The 19,446-nt window shown below is 36.1% G+C and overlaps 1 protein-coding gene across 3 annotated transcripts in view; it reads right to left on the minus strand.

Moving 5' to 3' along the window:
* CDH12 (cadherin 12) overlaps window positions 1-19,446 on the minus strand; it is a 985,149-nt gene that overhangs the window by 642,769 nt on the left and 322,934 nt on the right. For all 3 annotated transcript variants that reach the window (XM_032861908.1, XM_032861910.1, XM_032861907.1), the window contains exon 2: window positions 8,381-8,464. The gene's annotated coding sequence lies outside the window, so the exon portion shown is untranslated. The remainder of the gene's footprint in view (window positions 1-8,380; window positions 8,465-19,446) is intronic.

Raw genomic sequence — 19,446 nt, forward strand, 5'->3', positions numbered from 1 at the left:
ATATCTCCCGATAGGGTTTCTTTAATATCTTCCATGCCTTTTTCGAGCCTGGCTAGAACCTTGAGAATCATCATTCTGAACTCTAGATCTGACATATTACCAATGTCTGTATTGATTAGGTCCCTAGCCTTTGGTACTGCCTCTTGTTCTTCTTTTTGTGGTGAATTTTTCTGCCTTGTCATTTTGTCCAGATAAGAGTATATGAAAGAGCAAGTAAAATACTAAAAGGGTGGCAACAACCCCAGGAAAATATGCTTTAGCCAAATCAGAAGAGATCCCAAATCGTGAGGGGGGAGAAAGGGGATAAAAATGTTCAGAGAGAGAAAAAAAAAAAAAGAAACAATTAAAAAAAGAAAACTAATATAGAAAAAATATAAAAAGAAAAAAATATATATATATATTAGATAAGCTAGTTAAAAAACGTTAAAAAAGAAAAGGGTAAAAGTTAAAAAGTGCTCCCTCAGAGAACAGCGCCCAATTACTCCCGTCACCCTGCCTCCGGCTGCACTCCTAGCTGACCGAGCCTGCGACCGGCTCAAGGTAACCCCGAGCTTAGAGCTCACTCCTCGGCTCTGTCTCTGTAGCCGGCTTCCCCATTCTAATACCTGTAAGCTCTGCGACACTCAGCCACCTCCGATCCTTCTGTGACCCTGCGGGACCTGAGGCCACACTGACCCCGCGTGGGCTTCACCCCGGTTAAGCCTCTGGAGCGATTCCCTCAGTGGAACAGATTTTTAAAAGTCCTGATTTTGTGCTCCATGGCTCCGCCGCTTGCTGGGAGCCGGCCCCTCCCCCCGCGGTCTATCTTCCTGTCGCTTTGGATTCACTTCTCTGCCAGTCCTACCTTTCAGAAAGTGGTTGATTTTCTGTTTCTAGAATTGCTGTTCTTCTTCTCTTCGATCTCCCATTGGATTTGTAGGTGTTTGCGATCTTTAGATAAGCTATCTAGCTGATCTCCCACTACCTGAAGTAGTCTCAGCCTGCTACTTCTCCGCCATCTTGACTCCTCCCCCTCCACTTTGAGTTTCTTTATGGCTTTTTATCTTATCTCAAAACCACTCTCAGGATTTCTGCAACTTTTCCTGATCCTACAGCCTTGGTACACTTTCAGTGGTGTGGCCTCCTCACTTTCTTGTAAGAGCACCCTTAGTGGGCACCAATCTTACAAATCCTATTACAGCCAACTATGCAGCTAAAATGAAGGGGGACATGCAGATTTTTTAGGTATAATAGCAGTTTGTTTTTAAACCATTTGGGATTTCTATGCTATTTTAAAACAATTAAAGACATATTTGTGGTTCATAGTTTAAAAGCCGTAAAAAACATTTATCATACACATATCAAATTACCAAAGTAAGATTATAACAAAGTGACACAGGTCAAAATAAATCTATATTATGTTTCATCACTTTTCCCAGAGCATGTAAACTCAGAGTCAAAAAACAAATTTTTATGTCCTCAAAATAAAATGAAATGAATTATTTAACTATACAATTAACAGAGTAGTGTCTACTCCACTGGGCCCTGTTGGGTTGCCTAGATAACTTAAGGTTCTGGTAGACAGAGGTCTTAGATGTGGCACCAAATTGCAGAAGTTACGAGCGTAGACTTTTTGCTAGACTTTGTGTCTAGATTGGAATCCAGCATAGTCATTTATTAGTAGTGGGAACTTAGGCAAATTATTTAATCTCTCCAAGCTTCATTTCCTTTATCTATAATATAGTATAATGTAAATCAAAGAATAATGTCATCCCAGAGGGTTGTTAAAAGGATTATATAAGTTAGTATTTTTATATACCATTTGTAAATGCTTAGAACAGTGTCTGGACTATAATAAACCAATTTAAGTGGTTATTAATAAATAGATTCTGTCTGTCTTTGTTTTGTTATGGGATTTGGAGGGAATAGAATACTCTCCTTCTCTATTTCTTTGATGCCAGAAATACATGGGCTCCCGCTTCAAGCCAACTAACTTCAATTGCAAAAGTTTTAAAGATTCATACTTGGTTTTTGTGGGCTTTTTTTTTTTTTTTTTCATAATTTTCAATATATCCTTAGTGGTTGTTTTTCCTAAACTTTGTTTCTCTTGTATTTCTGAAGTTAGTTTTTTCATTGTTCTACTAATTACTTCAACATTCATTTAGTGAAATGTCTTAAGATGAACAACTATTTTTGACATGTGCACATCATCTATGTGTGTGCCTACATGGTTTGCTCTGTGAAAAGACTTCAAATCTTTCAATTCTTTCATGTTATTTTATTGGGAAGATCTTGAACTGAAAAAGTTCAAGGTTTTTCAAGTCTTTTCATTTGTTATTTTTTGGGAAGATCTTCTCTAACTATGTGTTTAAAATTGGCAAAATACTGTCTCCTTTCCTCTACAACACAAAAACTTCCTATCCCTCATCCTGGCTTATTTTCTGCATAGCATTTATGACTTTTATAAACAGATTTATCTGTAATTTTAACATAAATTAAAATATATATATATATATATATAACTTAATTACTTGTTTCTTTTCTTCTCTTTACTAGAATGTAAGTACTGAGGTGGTTACTAATTTTTAAAGTGACTTAGTTCTTGTCTTATGTCACCCCATTTTAAAGAGGCCTTTGAAACATAAAACAGCATTTTAAAATGTTACTGAGATCCATTTAACATATAATTTCTCTTTAATCTATTTTCCCCATTTAGTAATTATTTAAGAAAATAATTCAGATATGTAGACATAGGGGCAAATATTTGCTCTCTGGTAGCCTTTTTTTTTTTTTTTTAGTAGATTTTAGGACCCATGATTTTGTGGTTAAATAACAGATACTATTATGAAATTGAAAGTGATTTAGTTTATTTTTGGTGCATCAATATACAGTAAGGATCCATCATATAGTTAGCATCAGTCTTAGTTTACGTGGCAGAGAAGACTCACTGAGTCCCCAAGTTCGGTTTCCTCCTTCTCTTTAACTGTTAATGAAATACCCAGTGCAGTATTGTTACAAAACAGATAAACGAAGAACCATATGCAATGGTACACGGTACAACAAAGCTGTTTGACTCAAAAATCATTATACAAGCTTGTATCAGAGCATACGGTACTGAATCACCATTCCAGGGAAAGGAAACATAGTAGCTAAAGAGATATTTGAACTAAATTGGACTAATATCATAGTAGGAAGAAAGTTATTTGTCCCAGACATGGGGTGTAGAATATGGTGCCCTCAGTGCATAAATAGCCCAAATTAAAATATCTGCCATTTACTCTGGTTGTTTTCGAAGAAAGGCAGTTGAGACTTTCTAAAATATCAGATGAAATCATGTTCATATATAAACACAAAATATGTTTCAATGCCAGCATAAATATATATTTTTAATTATCAGCCACTCTGGATTAGTCATGCCACAGCTCCCCTTAACTAAAATAGATAATTAAGTATCAGCTACATAAAAAAAAAAAAAAAAACATTGCCGACGGATATTTGGTATTAAACCAGGGAATCAGAAACTGGAATCTATTTGTGTCTCCTTAATAAGCTCATAATTATCCTCAAATAAGTGATTCTGTCATTCTGTGCTCTTTCCTTGTGTTTTCATAAAATCACCAAGTTCAGGTGCATCATGTACTGATTTAAACAATGCTGAAAAAATTAACAAGCTGTTTTTTCAAAAGCTTTAAAATTTGATTAACGTGTTTATCTTCAACCAAAAAAAAAAAAAAAAAAAAAACTTCTCACTGTGTACGATTCACTCATCTGCCTCCGAAGACCTTTGATTAGAATAATTTCTCAAATATAAACAATTAGTAACAGGCCATTTGTTTACTAAATGTTATAGGAGAGACCCAGCTGTCTGTATCTCCTTCATTTGACTATTGTGAAGTTAGAATTTTCTCACGACATTCTGCTATTTAAAAATGCTTAGCTAAATAATGAAGTTTTCTCAGATTAGATATTTTAAGGTTACTTCCCATCTGCCGTCCAAGAAGAAACGTTTCAATCTAAGAAAATGATTAGCATTTCTATATAATTCGACTCCACTTTTCATATACCCTTGAAATAGATCTTACCACTTATTTTGACGTGGAAGGAGGCTTTTTAAAATCAACTTTAAAATTATGTTCTGCTGACTTGCAAATGGCAGGGCTGTGGTAACTGAGAGAAGCCTTCAAAACTCTGACACCTTTTATCCCTGCACAAAGATTCTATGCTCTGTATGTTCTAATCCTTGGCTTTCCAATATTGCCTTTGTGAGGTTACGAAGATGAATGCTCATTGCTTTTAATCCTTACCATGATTTATGAGCCTCTTGGTATCCTTTCCCCAGAGCAGCTACAACTGTGTGGTTGTTCTGCCTGCTGCTTAAATTACACAGACATCTGCAAAGTAAATTATGGATTGTTGTGCCATAGACCAGAACCAAACATGCTCTTCCTCTCTCCTGCAGGATTTTTTTTTTTTTTTTTTTTTAGAACAAAGACCACATACAGTTTTACTTGCTTTTGTCCTAAAGAAATGTTAAGCCGACCTGAATGATGGCACAATGACCTGGATTATGACCCGTCACATAACATCAAAGCAGCATGACATATAAGCAAGATTACTTTAAGGCTAGGGGGAAAAAATTAATTTATATCTTTCTTCTTTATTTAAAAAACACCATCTTTAGGGTCACAGAAGGAAGGTGACCTTTAAAATTAACTAAGATATGTGCCATGCAATAAAGACACATGTTAAGTGACCTTTCAATCTCCTGTGTGCAAGACTTTAAGAGCATCTTGTGGTCTATGGTCCTTTGAACGAAATATTGACAAAGAAATAATAAAAACAAATTACATAAAGAAAACTTCATGGAAGATCGAAGCACCTCTTTTAGATTTTGTTTTTCTTCTACTGTTATCACTTAGAGTAAACCTGTTTTAATAATCTTGGACATTTGCAGTGATCATGAGTAATTGGAACAATTCTTTCTTCTGAATAAGAAGTCTAAGAGAGTCTAAGAAGATGTAGTCAACTCCCTCTGTATTTTCCTTTCTTTTCTCTACTTATTATTTTGTGCAGATGATGACTCATAATTCCCAATGACAAGTCCATTGTGAAATCCTAACAGGCATGTCTCAAATGACTAGTCTTTGACAGTTACCTAAAATTAGAAATATCCCAGCATTTATTTTTTTTCAAATGTGCTAATTGCAGCGCCAGCAATAACCCACCAGGGGAAAACCTCACTAACAAAATTTACAAAATGATTTCTAGTAATGCCTTACAAACTACATTTCTTTTTTTAAACAGATGGCTCTGCAATTCATTTTTTGAACCCTATTGTCAACTCAGCAGGATGTTGTGAGCACTGAAACCAGAAATGCTCAAATCCACTCCTGGCTGAGCAGATCTGTTGCTCCCTCTGTGTTTCCATCAGTTTCCTTTTCACCTCATCACTGCTGAGAGGCATGGTTCCCTTGGTGTCAGGACCTGATATTCATACTAATGCCCTAAAGACTTTTTTTTTTTTTTTTCTTCAAGACAGATCTTACCATTGTTTACACCTGTGTCAGCCTCTGTATTCATTTTCAAAACTTTCCTTTTATGACCACACTTTGCTTCCTTGGCCTCGTGAAGTATTAAAAGAATTCTGAAGGATGTGATTTAGTTAAAACCCTAAACTAAATATATCTCTAAATAAACAAATGCCTTTTGAATAGTAATTACATACAAGTAATTGTCTAAGAAATTATAGGATCTAAACACAAATAAGATAGAATTGGCACTTCCTAAAGACTGGGTAAATGTACATATATTTGTATATGTATAATATACATATCTATAACCCCCAATATATTGCCAGCAATTATTTTCTTAAACACATACACATATGCACACATGCACATATACACACCCTGTCCAGATTATTTCTCCATATTCAAAATTAAATAGCAACAATAAACATAGCTCCATATGTTCTAAAACATAAATCCCACAGCACAGATATGTTTTTAAATTTCATTCAAGTTTCTTCATCTCCTGGACCCACTTTTCTAGATTTATCTACCAACTGTCCTCATACTTGATGTTCACTGCATTTCCTAACTGTCCAAAGGCTTAAAATTCACCACACATGAACTATTACATATCTTAATGTCTTATATACATGTATTCCCTTCTCTTTATAGATTTGTAGTTACTTACCTTTAAAGTCTGTGTTTTCCCTCCCCTTTCCACCTTAACATACAGAAGAAATCCTACCCCAATTTCTCTGCAACCATAGCATTTTTCATATTGGAACATAGAAGTAGTCTATAAATAATCAAAGGGTGCTGTCTGACTGTACGAAAAAAGAATGATTTCTTTCATCTTGTTTTTCATTTTCAGATGATTTATAATAAGTTACTCTAATTACTTGCTAGGCAATCATTAATGTAAGTGACAAATAACAGGACAAACACTAAATTTTGTGAAATTTTGGGGGACAAATTGATTGCTCTTTCTTTGATTGTTTGAAAAAGGATGTATTGAAGAAGATGGTAGGGTTTTAAACCAGCCCCAGAACATTACTCTATTCAAAACTGAATTAATGAAAGACAAATATTTTAACACTAAGTTTGTTTGCCTTGAAACCTATACCGTCAGTGTTCTTGGATATCTTCATCTCTTCATCCTCTTTCTTGGATTTCATTCCATTGAGATTACTTTCAGGTCTATTTTCTTACTTGAAGTTTATGAAAACCCTTATATTAAAAGGAGAGCAATTTCAAGCCATTCTCTATAAATGTCTTCTACATTCATTTGAATTACTTCCTCATTGAAAGAAGTGAACATTCTTACTACTTTGAGTTTATCCTTTCTCAAATTACTATGTTTAAATTATTCCTATGTAAAATGATGCTTAAATTCTTATATATTTCTTTTAAATTTGGTTATAGCACAAAGAGAACCAAAGGACACTTGAGAAGCACGTACTTTTTTTTTTTTTTTTTGATCTTTGGATATTTTAATGCTTCATTGAGCTTTAAAGGAAAAGATGTAAAATTATATATTAATAATTAGTATGATGTGGTATGATTTTTTATTACTCATACCTGCATCATAGATAATATTTAGGTTGCTGAAATTATGGTTTTGTAAAAAGGACAAGTTGCTGATTACAGGAATTAATTCTGAAGTATGAAGCTTTCTTACTTATCAATCTGAGTATAAGATCTGGAATGAAATCCCTACTCCAAAATTATCCAAGAATAGAAATTTTAAAATATCTAAATTTTCTATAAAAATGTGAAGATCTTACGAGGTAAGATCTTATGAGGTAACATTTTTCCCTATGGAAATCCTTCATATTGATAACAAATTAAAAGATAAGATAGATGACAAAAGGAATTAGTATTTGATATCAAATGGTTAATTTCAAGCTTTTAATATTGAAAAATTACATCTAAAATTTGTATTACTCAAATCTGATACTTGAAATTAACTGATAATTTCTAAAACTAGATTAAAGTATAACACCTTTTGGATAAATCTATCTCACCAAAGGAAAGCTAAAAACAAAAAGAAACAGTTTAGTTTCTCATTTATTAAATATGAGTGTGCAGAGAGTTGAATAAATATCACAGCAAGATCCATAAACCACTTTAGTTTAATTATGTTTGCCTTATCTCTTTAACCTTTTCTTTCTGAACTATGATATCAATGGTTAATCTTAACTGATCACTGATCGAGAACTGAGACTATGAAGCTTGTCTTGACGAGATCCTAAGGATAGATGCTACAATTACCAAGCAGAGTGTCAAGGCAGTGTTTTAATTATTGTCTCCAGAAGATTAACTCTAAGTGTCTAAATCTCAGAGTTCAGATTCCTGTCATCAGCAAAAGAAAAGCAGCCTACAACTGCCTGCTCAAGAAACAACTGAACTAGACCTTGCCGAATTACTATCAATAAAGACAAAAAAATTTGAGACAGCGTCTCTTTGTTTCCTGTGTCAGAGCATCAGCTGAAGTTTGCCTTCAACATGAGATAGCCCCAATTGTAATACCCACTAATTATGAGGGAGTTGGCAATGTGTCATAAAAATACAGAAGGAAAAAATCAATCTCTGTTCTTAAGGAGGCACATAGCCACTAGATCTTCTCAAATCTGCATGTAAATGGAAACAGTGTGAGAAAAATTCAGTGAAGAAGCTTAGACATATAGAATTCTTGCTAAAAGAAATGATTACTTAAGTTTTATGGTCGTGTCATGTGTACACCAACTGCCTATAAGTATAGGAACATTTGAATATTTTGATTTCTCATAAAATATTTTTTAAAGTAAAGAAGTTTTTAAAAGAATTTGAATTTTGAATTATTAATTAAGAGGTAGAAACACATGTGTTAATGATAGTTAAGTGTCACCTACCTTTGAAAAGGCTGGCATCCTTTAAAACTCCAACATGCTAGTGAGTTCCAAATGGACTGTATTCCCAAACAGAGTCAAACAGAGCTGGAAGAACAAACATACATAAAGTTGTAATGTCAAAAAAATACATAATATATATTTATTTTAGAATATTTCACATTTAGGGATGTCCAGGTGGCTCAGTTGTTAAGCATCTGCCTTCAGCTTGGGTCAAGATCCCAGGGTCTTGGGATCGAGTCCCACATCAGGCTCCCTGCTCAGTGGGGAGCCTGCTTCTCCCTCTCCCACTCCCCCTGCTTGTGTTCCCTCTCTGGCTGTGTCTCCTCTCTCTGTCAAATAAATAAATAAAATCTTAAAAAAAAAAAACCTAAAAGAATATTTCACATTTACTTAAAAGCTGCAAAGATTGTTCAGAGTTCTCATAAACTCCACATCCAGTTTCTTCTGTTGTTAGCATTTTACATTACAGTGATTTAATTGTCATAACTTCTGATACATTGTTATATATGGACTCAAATGAACCAATATTAATACATTATTCTGATTTCATGAGTTTTTCTCCCAATGTCCTTTTTCTGTTCTGGATATCATATTGATTTTAGCCTTTATGTCTCCTCAGCCTGCTCTGGAAGGTGATAGTTTCTCAGAATTTCCTTGTTTTTGATGACCTTAAGCGTTTTGAAGTGTAATGATCAGACATGTACAGAATGTCTCTCACTTGGAATTTGCCTGATTTTGTTCCTCATGACTAGACAAGGGAGATGGATGGTCTAATTATTCTCATTAGATGGGTTTTTGGAGGAAGACCATATAGATAGTGTCCTTCTCATAACTTCACATTGAGAATGTATGAGATCAGCTTGACTTCTGTTCTTCCTTTCCATAGTGTGCCTGTGGAAGGAAGTCAACAAACACCGTCCACACTCAGGGCTAAGGAATTAAGTTCCACTTCCGTGAGGTGGAAATACCTGTGAGAATTATTTGAAATTCTGTTGCAAGAAAGATTTTTCTGTTCTCCCAGTTTGTTTGCTTGTTTGTTTCAATCATTCATTAATTCATTCAGAAATTTGTTTACATCAGTATGAATTCATGGATATTGATTTTGTACTTTGTGTTATAATACAATACTACACCATTTATTTTGGTGCTCAAATTATTCCAGCTTGGGCCTTTGTGAACTCTTTCACTTGGTTTTTGACCTTTTGACATACCATATAAATCTGTTGATTGAACAGTTCCTTATACTCTGGTACTCAGGGCAAATTCATGCTAATCTTATAGATCATTTGCCTCAGCTCTAGACTCAGCAACATCTCCAAGGATCCTGGTTCCTTGTACTGTGAATGCCTTAGAAAACAGTATGTGAACACTCAGTGAGCTTGTTCCTTAGCCATTGTTGCTAAGTCTTTTCTGTGGGCTGAACTGGGAAATATGCATATTTATATTGGCATACATACACATATATTCAAAGAAGTTTTTCTTAAGAAAAACACTATTTTATACTGATATCTCGGACCCTAATAACATAATATTTTTCAATTCAACAGTGTCTTAGTTTTAACAGAGTATAGTATTGAAAATGCGTCTTACATTTCTGTTTGAAATTTTCCTATCTGGGTAATAGGTCAAGGGTGACTTGAAAAAAGATGCCCACACAAGTTATAAAACACATGTCTAGTATTTGATTCTGAAGAATCTTTTTTTTTTCTTTTAAGATTTTACTTATTTATTTGAGAGAGAGAGAAAGTGAGAGAGAAAGAGAGAGAGCACAAACAAGGAGAAGCAGACTCCCCCTTGAGCAGGAAGTCTGATGTAGGACTTGATCCCAGGACTCCAGGATCATGACCTGAGCTGAAGACAGATGCTTAACTGACTGAGCCACCCAGGTGCCCTGAAGAATTTTTAAGAGAGTCCGTGGATATTTATTGTCACTTATTCTTTTTTTATCACTTTTTTTAAAAGATTTTATTCATTTATTTGACACAAAGAGAGAGATCACAAGTAGGCAGAGAGGCAGACAGAGAGAGATGGAGAAGTAGGCTCCCTGCTGAGCAGAAAGCCTGATGCAGGGCTCGATCCCAGGACCCTGAGACCATGACCGGAGCCGAAGGCAGAGACTTAACTGTCTGAGCCACTGAAGCACCCCCTATTGTCACTTATACTTACTGAAGTTTATCATACTTTAAAAAAATAGCTTTTAACACCATGTGCACACAACCATAGCTGCCTGGTTTTTTAGTCAAGTGTCATACACTAAAAATAATAAAAAGAGCATGTGGAAATATGTATTATTTAATAAGAACCAATATATTTTCTTCTGCTGGTAATCCTATTGCTATGGCCATGTTTTATACATGTTTTAAAAAAATATATATATTTATTTAAATAATCTCTACACCCAACATGGGGCTCGAACTCCTAAGACCAAGATCAAGAATTGCATGCTCTTCCAACTGAGTTAGCAAGATGCTCCCAAGAAGCTGTTTTTTTTTTTTTATTTGTTTGTTTTAAATAGGCTCCACACCCAGCATGGAGCCCAACATGCAGCTCGCACTCAAGACCCTGAGATCAAGACCTGAGCAGAGATCAAGAGTAAGATGTACAACCAACTGAGCCATCCAGGTGCCCCATATGATTAGATGTTTTTTAAAGATTTTATTTATTTGAAAGAGAAAGAGGTGGTGGGAGAGGGAACACAAGCAGGGGCAGAGGAAGAGGGAGAAGTAGGCTCCCCGCTGAGCAGGGAGCTGGAGGTGGGGATTGATCCTGGGACCCTGGAATCATGACCTAAGTCTAAGGCAGATGCTTAACAACTGAGCCACCCAGGTGCCCCATGATTAGATTTTTAAAGCATCTGATTTATAGTAATTTTACCTATCTTAGATTCTTATGTATTTATTTATTTATTTAAAGATTTTTATTTATTTATTTGAGAGAGAGAGAGAGCATGAGAGGGGGAGGGCCAGAGGGAGAAGCAGACGACCTGCTGAGGAGGGAGCCTGATGCGGGACTCAATCCCAGGACTCTAGGATCATGACCTGAGCTGAAGGCAGTTGCTCAACTATCTGAGCCACCCATGTGCCCTGAGAATTTTTATTTTTAATGAATTTATGATGTAGTTAAAATTTGTATCTACATATTAACCATTATAACTAAATTATAATCATAACACTTTTAAGGGTTTATTATTATTTTATTACAAAAATTGACTGGAAAATATAACAATAGTCTTGACTGATAATCCTTATGGGTTAACTGTTATTTTTTGCAAGTAACATAATCAACTATTCTAATGCTTCTGTTTTTATGGAGTTATAAACCATATGTTTGTGTTCCACAAATTTGTATGTTATAACCTTAATCCCCAATGTGATGGTATTTGGAGGTGAGGCTTTAGGAAGTAACAGAATTAGTGCCCTTACAAGAGATGGGAGAGAGGTTTCTTCTCTTTGCTCTCTGCTGTGTGAGGACACAAGGGGAAAAAAAAAGGCTATCAGCAAACCAGAAAGAGGGCCCAGAAAGAGGGCACTAAGAATCCAAGAACTGGATCATCCAGCATCTTGATCTTGGAGTTCCCCATGTGCAGAACTGTGAGAAATAAATGTTTGCTTTTTAGGCCAATCAGGCTATAGTAATTTGTTATGACAGCCTGAGCAAACTAAGAGATCTGGTAACTAACAGAGGTTTTTACCTGTCAAGCAAAATCCTTTAGATTAAAAAATGTTAAAGTAAGCAAGAAATTCAAAAGAAATTCCAAGCTGTCCCAAACCTTTAAATTAGATTAGAAATGTTGGTTAAAAAATACAAAAATATGTATCAATTTCTTGTGGATGTGATAAGAATTGGCCACATAAGAAGTAGTTTAAAGCAACAGAAATTTATTCTGTCACAGTGGTAGACATCAGAAGTCTTAAACCAAGGAGCGCAGGGCTCTCCTCCCATCAGAGGGCCTAAAGAAGAATCCTGTCCTTGTCTTTTCTAATTTCTAGTGACTGCCAGCACACTCTGTGCCTTGTGACCACCATCCCAATCTTCGAGGCTGGCAGCTTTGAATCTTTCTTTCCTCTTTCACATTGCTTCTCCTCAGGGTGTGTCAAAGCTCCCCACAGCTGTAGTCATCTATAGATGGTCTCCGACTTAGGAGAATTCCACTTAGGACTTTTTGATATTATGATGGTGTGAACATGATACACATTCAGTGGAAATCATATTGTGAATTCTGAATTTTGACCTTCTCTTGGACTCATGAGATGTGTAGGATCATCTCATGATGTTGAGCAAGGTCCTGAGTGCAGATCCAGTCAGCCATCCAGTCATGAGGGTCTACAAGTGACACAATAGAGACCATTCTGGACCCACACAGCCATTCTGTTTTTCACTTTCAGTACAATATTCAGTAGTTACATGAGATATTCAACACATTATTATAAAATAGGCTTGGTGTTGCCCAGCTATAGGCTAATGGAAATGTTCTGAGTATGTTTAAGGTAGGCTAGGCTAAGCTATGATGTTTTGTAGGTTAGGGTATTAAATGCATTTTTGACTTAAGATATTTTCAAATTCTAATGAGTTCATTCAAATGTTGCCCAGGAAGATCTGTATGTGATTGCATTTTGGGCCCACCTAAGTAGTCCAGGATAACCTCCCCCTCTCGAGATCCTTCACTTAAGAGGGGAAGCAAGATGGGGGGGTGAGTAAGAGACTGAAGTATCATTAAGTCCCAGGAGTTCAGCTAGATAGTTACCAAACCATTCCGAACACCTACAAACTCAACAGGAGATAGAAGAGAAGCTGAATCCGAAGCAACGGGAAGATAGACCATAAGGGGAAGGTGACAGCTCCCAGGAAACAGTGGAGCAGCAGAGCATAAAATCAGAACATTTAGAGGTCTGCTCCACAGAAGGATATTGCTCCAGAGGCTAAACAGGGGTGGAACCCTCACAGGGACAGTGTGGTCTCAGGACCCATAGGGTTACAGAAAGACAGGGTGTGTCTGAGTGTGGCAGAACTGCCAGGTATCAGAGCAGGGAAGCTGGCTACATAGATGGAACCAAGAAATGAGCTCTCACATTGGGGTTACCTTAAAGCATGATCCAAGGCACAGTTGGGCCAGTGCTCTTTGAGCAGGGACCCTACATGTGGCAAATCTGGAGAGACCCTCTCCTTCCTCTTCCAGGAGGAGCAGCGCAGGGGGGAGCGGCAGGAATCTGTTGGGTTTGGAGACTCCAAACAGGGCTGTGTTCCAGAGATAGAAACGCTTGGTCACAGGCCGGGTCAGCACAGAGTGTAGCCGGAGACCAGGGAGACAGGAGGGATTGACTGCTTCTCTCTGAGGGGGAACTGAGGAGTGGGGCCCAAGCTCTTGGCTTCTCAGGGCCAGAGATGGGAGGCTGCCATTTTCATTCCCGTACTCCAGAGCTCTACAGAAAGCATTTTAGGAACAAAAGCTACCTAGAACAAACCCCAGAAGATTCGTAGCCTAGCCCCTGGCTGGGGTGGTACAATTCTGTCTCAGACAAAGACATTTGAGACTCACTACAACAAGCCCTTCCCCCAGAAGATCAGCAAGAACATCCAGCCAAGACCAAGTTCACTGATCAATAAGAACTGTGGAACTCAAGAGCTAAGGGAAAGGAACGAATAGAATTCATGTGTTTCTCCCCCGCCATGATTCTTTAGTTTTGCAAAGTTAAATTTTTTATTTTACTTTTTTCTTATTCTATTTTTTTTTACTTTTCCTCTTTCATCTTTTAATGTTTTTTTTTAACTATTTTAACTTAACAATACCTTTTTTAAGTCTTTTTAAATTTTCATTGTTATAGTCATATTTTAGCACTTCATAATATTTAAACTTATTTTACGTGTACATATAGGTTTTTTTTTTTCTTTAAGATTTTGGGATGCAATTTCTTCTAATAGATCAAAATGTACCCTAAATCTAGCACATGGCTTTGTTCTAGTACCAGCCTGATCACATGCTCTCCTCCTTTTTTTTTCTTTTTCTAACCAACTAATCAATTCCTTTTTTAGATCTTTTTCTAATTTTCATCTTTACAATCATATTCCATCCCTTTGTCCAATTTACCTTTATTTTTGTATATATATTATATATATATATATATGTATATATATACACATATATATATTATATATTATACATATATATATATTTGTTTTTCTTTCTTTAAAAATTTGGGAGGTACTTCCTTCTAAGAAAACAGAATACACCCAAAATCAAGTGGTTGGCTCCCTTCTATTCACCAGTATATATATATATATATATATATATATATATATATATATATATCCCTCTCTTCTTCTCCTGGTTTGGGTCTTTTCTGATTTGCTTAGCATATATGTTTATAGGGTCTTTCCCATCCTTTTAGTATTTTATTCTCTCATTCATATATTCTTATCTGGATAAAATGATGAGGTGGAAAAACTCACCACCAAAAAAAGAACAAAAGGCAGCACCAATTGCTAGGGACCTAATCAATATGGACATTGGTAATATTTCAGAACTAGAGTTCAGAATGATGATTATCAAGGTGCTAGTTTGGGCTCAAAAAAGGTATGGAAAATATTAGAAAATCCCTTTCTGGAGAAATATAATCCCTTTCTGGAGAAATAAAAGAACTAAAATCTAACCAATTTGAAAACAAAAAGCTATTAATAGGTACAATAAAAAACGGAGGATTTTACTCCTAGGAAAATTAGGCAGAAGAGAGAATTAGTGATAAAGAAGACCAAATGACAGAGAATAAAGAAGTTGAGCAAAAGAGAGACAAACAACTACTGGACCATGAGGGGAAAATGAGAGAGATAAGTGATACCATAAGACAAAACGATATTAGAGTAATTGGGATTCCAGAAGAAGAACAAAGAGAGAAAGGAGGAGAAGGTATATTGCAGTAAAATATAGTACAGAATTTCCCTAATACGGCAAAGGGAACAAGCATCAAAATCCAGAAGGCAAAAAGAAACTCCCGCGAAGTCAATAAAAATAGGTCCACATGCCATCATCGGATAGTAAAGCTTGCAAGTCTCAGTGACAAAGAGAAAATCCTGAACGCAGCTCAGGACAAGAAGTCTGTAACATACAATGGTAGAAATATTAGGGTGGCAGCAGACTTATCCACAGAGATGCAGCAGGCCAGGCATGGTAGATTCAGAGCACTAAATGAGAAAAATATGCAGCCAAGAACACTATATCCAGTGAGACTGTCATTGAAAATAGAAGGAGAGATAAAAATCTTCCAGGAAAAACAAAAATTAAAAGAATTTGCAAACACCAAACCAGCCCTATAGAGAATATTGAAAGGGGTCCTCTAAGCAAAGAGAGAGCCTAAAAGTAGTAGACCAGAAAGGAACAGAGACAATATACAGTAACAGTCACCTTACAGACAATACAATGGCAATAAATTCATATCCTTCAATAGTTACCCTGAATGTAAATGAGCTAAATGCCCCAATCAAAAGACACAGGGTATCAGAATGGGAAAAACAAAACAAAACAAAATAAAAACACTATTGATTGCTGTCTATGAGAAATCCATTTTAGACCCCAAAACACCTCCAGATTTAAAGTGAGGGGATGGAAAAAACAATTTACCATGCTAATGGACATCAAAAGAAAGCTCAGGTGGCAATCCTTACATCAGACAAATTAGATTTTAAGCCAAAGACTATAATCTATAATCCTCATCTAATAAGAGATGAGGAAGGACACCATATCACAGTTAAAGGGTCTGTCCACCAAGAAGACCTAACAATTTTAAATATCTATGCCCCTAACATGGGAGCAGTCAACTATATAAACCAATTAATAACAAAATCAAAGAAACACATCGACCATAAAGCAGTAATAGTAAGGGACTTTTACACCCCCTTCACTGAAATGGACAGACCATTCAAGTAAAAGATTAACAAGAAAATAAAGGCTTTAAATGACACACTGGACCAGAGAGACATCACAGATATATTCAGAACATTCCATTCCAAAGCAACAGAATATACATTCTACTCCAGTGCACATGGAACATTCTCCAGAATACATCACACCCTGGGTCACAAATCAGGTCTCAACTGGTACCAAAAGACTGGGATCATGCCCTGCATATTTTCAGACCACAATGTTCTGAAGCTAGAACTCAATCACAAGAGGAAAGTTGGAAATAACTAAAGAACATCTGACTAAAAAATGAATGGATCAACCAGGAAATTAAAGAAGAATTGAAAAAAAATCATGGAAAAATGAAAATGAAAACACAATTGCTCAAAATCTGTGGGATACAGCAAAGGCTGACCTGAAAGGAAAGAATATAGTGATAGAAGCCTTTCTCAAGAAATAAGAAAGGTCTCAAATACACAATTTAACCCTACACGTAAGGAGCTGGAGAAAGAACAACAATAAAAGCCTAAACCCAATAGTAGAAGAGAAATCATAAAGATCTGAGCAGAAATAAATGAAATAGAAACCAAAAGATCAGTAGAACAAATCAACAAAACTAGGAGCTGGTTCTTTGAAAGAATTAATAAGATTTTTTTTTAAAGATTTTATTTACTTATTTGACAGAGTGAGAAATCACAACTAGGCAGAAAGGAGGCAGGCAGAGAGTGGGGGAAGCAGGCTCCCTGCTGAGTAGAGAGCCCGATGTGGGGCTTGATCCCAGGACCCTGAGATCATGACCTGAGCCGAAGGCAGAGGCCTAACCCACTGAGCCACCCAGGTGCCCAGGAATTAATAAGACTGATAAACCCTGGCCAGACTTATCAAAAAGAAAAGTGAAATGACCCAAATTAATAAAATCATGAATGAAAGAGGAGAGATCACAACCAACACCAAAGAAATACCAACAATTATAAGAATGTATTATGACCAACTATATGCCAGCAAATTTGACAATCTGGAAGAAATGGATGCATTCCTAGGGACATATAAACTACCAAAACTTAACCACAAAGAAATAGAAAACCTTAACAGACCTATAACCAGTAAGGAGATGGAAGCAGTCATAAAAAATTTCCCAACAAACAAGAGCCCAGAGCCAGATGGCTTTCCAGGGGAATTCTACCAAACATTTAAAGAGGAATTAATACCTACTCTCCTAAAACTGTTCCAAAAATAGAAATGTAAGGAAAAGCTCCAAACTCATTTTATGAGGCCCAGTATTACCTTGATCCCAAAACCAGACAAAGACCCCATCCAAAAGGAGAATTACAGACCAATATCCCTGATGAACAAGGATGCAAAAATTCTCACCAAAATGCTAGCCAATAGGATCCAACAGTACATTAAAAGGATTATTCAAGGGCGCCTGGGTGGCTCAGTGGGTTAAAGCCTCTGTCTTTAGCTCAGGTCATGATCCCAGGGTCCTGGGATTGAGCCCGACATCGGGCTCTCTGCTCAGCAGGGAGCCTGCTTCTTCTTCTCTCTCCACCACCTTGTGATCTCTGTCTATCAAATAAATAAATAAAATTATTTAAAAAATAAAATAATAAATAAAATGAAAAATTAAAAGGATTATTCACCATGACCAAGTGGTATTTATTCCTGGGCTGCAAAGTTGGCTCAACATCTGCAAATCAATCAATGTGATACAATACATTAATAAAAGAAAGAACAAGAACTGTAGGATACTCTCAATAGAAGCTGAAAAAGTATTTGACAAAGTACAGCATCCTTTCTTGATCAAAACTCTTCCCGATGTAGGGATACAGGGTACAGACCTCAATATTATCAAAGCCATCTATGAAAAACCCACAGCGAATATCATTCTCAATGGGGAAAAAGTGAGAGCTTTTCCTCTAAGGTCAGGAACATGGCAGGGATGTCCACTATCACCACTGCTATTCAACATAGTACTAGAAGTCCTAGCCTCAGCAATCAGACATCAAAAAGAAATAAAAGGCATCCAAATCAACAAAGAAGAAGTCAAACTCTCACTCTTTGCAGATAAAATGATACTTTATGTGGAAAACCCAAAAGACTCCACTCCAAATCTGCTAGAACTTGTACAGGAATTCAGTAAAGTATCAGGATATAAATCAATGCACAGAAATCAATTGCATTTCTTTATACCAACAACAAGAGAGAAGAAAGAGAAATTAAGAAGTCAATCCCATTTATAATTGCCCCCAAAACCATAAGATACCTAGGAATAAACCTAACCAAAGAGGCAAAGAATCTATACTCAGGAAACTATAAAGTACTCATGAAATAAATTGAGGAAGACCAAAGAAATGGAAAAATGTTCCATGCTCATGGATTGGAAGAACAAGTATTGTGAAAATGTTTATGCTACCTAAAGCAATCTACATGTTTAATGCGATCCCTATCAAAATCCCATCAATTTTTTTCAAAGAAATGGAACAAATAATCTTAAAATTTATATAGAACAAGAAAAGACACTGAATAGTCAGAGGAATGTTGGAAAAGAAAGCTAAAGTGGGTGGCATCACAATTCCAGACTTCAAGCTCTTTTACAAAGCTGTCATCATCAAGACAGTATGGTATTGGCACAAAAACAGACACACAGATCAATGGAACAGAATAGAGAGTCCAGAAATAGACCCTCAACTCTATGGTCAACTAATCTTCGACAAAGCAGAAAAGAACATCCAATGGACAAAAGACTGCCTCTTCAACAAATGGTGTTGGGAAAATTGGACAGTCACATGCAGAAGAATAAAACTGGACCACTTCCTTATGCCACACACAAAATAGACTCAAAATGGATGAAAGACCTCAATGTGAGACAGGAATCCATCAAAATCCTTGAGGAGAACACAGTCAGCAACCTCTTTGACCTCAGCCGCAACAACTTTTTCCTAGAAACATCACCAAAAGCAAGGGAAGCAAGGGCAAAAATGAACTATTGGGACTTCATCAAGATCAAAAACTTTTGCACAGCAAAGGAAGCAGTCAGCAAAACCAAACAACAACTGACAGAATGGGAGAAGATATTCACAAATTACATATTAGATAAAGGACTAGTATCCAAAATCTAGGAAGAACTTACCATACTCAACACCCAAAAAACAAATAATCCAATCAAGAAATGGAC

Source organism: Lontra canadensis, unplaced genomic scaffold (assembly GCF_010015895.1).
Source record: "Lontra canadensis isolate GAN:19392208 unplaced genomic scaffold, GSC_riverotter_1.0 scaffold22, whole genome shotgun sequence".
NCBI lineage: Eukaryota > Metazoa > Chordata > Mammalia > Carnivora > Mustelidae > Lontra > Lontra canadensis.